Genomic DNA, 1,950 nt, shown 5'->3' on the forward strand with positions numbered 1-1,950 from the left:
CGTTGGCTCCGCTCCAGTAGCCAACACACGGGATTGAAATGACCTTGAAAGCCAGGGACAAGGGCAGCTCGCCGGATCCTGCCCGGGCTCGCTCGGGCCAAGGCAGCCCGGCCGCAAGTGCCTCCCTCCGGCTCTGATCCTCGTTTTTTTTTTTTCCCCAAGAGGTGAAATCCCTGGCCCGCTCTCTCCTGCCTCCGCCGCGCGCTTCCCCCTCGCTTGCGCCGGCAGCGGGGAAGGGATCCAGCGAAAATCAGACGCCGCCGGAGGGGCTCACGCCGGACCATTTCCAGGCCGGATCCCAGCGCTGCGTAAGGGAAGGGAGATGCCGATCCGCGGGGAGGGAGAAGCACCGGGCTTTGCCTGGCAAAGCCACAGCTCGGGAGGCGAGCTGAGCCCGGGGAGCCTGCACGGGCAGAGGGGGGGGTGTCAGCCCTGGTATGGCGGGCAGAGGGTCGGCAGGTCACCGGCAATGTTTTCCCTTTGCCGGGGACTCCTGTGCCCACCCGCTCTGCCTCGCCTCGGGGGCTCTGCGCACCGACTGTTCTTGCTCTGCTTGTAGTTTGGGACACTTGGGACGGTGGTTTTCCTGCTAAAAAAAAAAAAATCCTGGAGATGAGTGATGGTGTGAGCCGCTAGAAAGTGTTTTCCTCCCTGTGCCGCCGCTGGAAGCGGCTCTTGGCAGGGAGACCTCCCCGTCAGCTGTGCCTGGAGCCCAACCTTATCTTATCCCGTGCTCCCGAACCCCGGGTCTCCATCCCTGCTGCAGCCGGCAGCCGGGATGGAGCGGGATCTGGAGAGGGGAGACGAGGCAGCTGCTACGATGTCTCCACTGGGTCTGAGGATGCTCCTCACAGCCCCCAGACCCTCCCTGGAGCAGCCCGGTGCCAGTGCCGTGTCCGGCGACTGTCTGACCTGGGACTTGTCCCTGGCGGTGACCTTAAGAGGGAGAGAAAACCGGGACAGGACCATGCAGTGCTTCCAAGTGCTCTCCAGCCTCTGGCTCTTCTCTTTTTAGGGGATTTCTGTGTGTTTGGTGACCTCGGTGGGGGGTTTCTCGACGCCCTTGCCTCGAGCAGGGGGTGCCTCTCCCTGTCCCCTTGCACGGTGCCCCTTGGCATCAGCCCTGGTTAGGGCTAAATCTGCTCGCCCGGATTAAGCGGCGCAACTGCTTGGGGATTTAAGGGATGACGTGAGGGAAGCCGGAGCAGGCTGAGCTCCGGAGAGGGAGGCTCTGGAGTGGGTCGGAGCCCCTTTTCCAGCGTGGAGGCAGGGAGGATGAAGGCTTTGGCGCCTCCATGATACGAGTTTCGGCTTCAGGGCAGTGTGGCATCACCTGGCAGAGGGTGTTCACAGCGCAGGGCTGCTTGTCCTGAAGGCACGGGGTGTCCGAGGAATCAGGCAGGGAGAAAGTCTTCTGGAGCAATGCCAAGGGATGTTATTTTGGTGCTTCTTGTCGGCAGAGTGTCCCTTCCCTTCCAGACACATCCTTTGACCTGAGCTTCTCCTAAAAAAAACCCCACAACCTCGGTGTGTTCATCCCATCCCCGCAATGCTTGGGCCCCACAAACCTTTGGGGCCGTGCGGGCAGCTCGTTTATTTGCAAATGCCGGCTGCGGGGATCCAGGAGCTGGTTCCCAGCCTGCTCCTAACCGCCCGGCACCGGTGACTTGTGTTCGGTTTTTCTGCAGCCCCGCATACGTGCTGCATCTTGAGGGAGCATCCCCCATGCCTCCGGCCTGGGACTCAGCCCGGCTCCATCGCATCGGGACAGCGTTTCGGTCGGGCCCTCGAAGCTGCGGGAACGTGGGGGTCGCGCAGCTTTGACTCTCAGGCCGTTTGGGTGACGGGTGTCGGGGTGCAGCACCCCCGTTCTGGCTCTCCCCAAGTCCGTGGGGGATTATTTAGACGGGTTTCCCTTCGGACAAGCCCCTCGAAGCGGGAGCAGGGTGT

At 62.5% G+C, this 1,950-nt stretch overlaps 1 protein-coding gene across 1 annotated transcript in view; it reads left to right on the forward strand.

Moving 5' to 3' along the window:
* Positions 1-16: 16 nt before the first annotated feature.
* The window catches only part of GRAMD2 (GRAM domain containing 2), an 11,699-nt gene continuing 9,765 nt past the window's right edge, over positions 17-1,950 (forward strand). The window contains exon 1 of the mRNA XM_009319910.1: positions 17-308. The gene's annotated coding sequence lies outside the window, so the exon portion shown is untranslated. The remainder of the gene's footprint in view (positions 309-1,950) is intronic.

Source organism: Pygoscelis adeliae, unplaced genomic scaffold (genome assembly GCF_000699105.1).
Source record: "Pygoscelis adeliae isolate BGI_AS28 unplaced genomic scaffold, ASM69910v1 Scaffold303, whole genome shotgun sequence".
Classification (NCBI taxonomy): Eukaryota; Metazoa; Chordata; class Aves; order Sphenisciformes; family Spheniscidae; genus Pygoscelis; species Pygoscelis adeliae.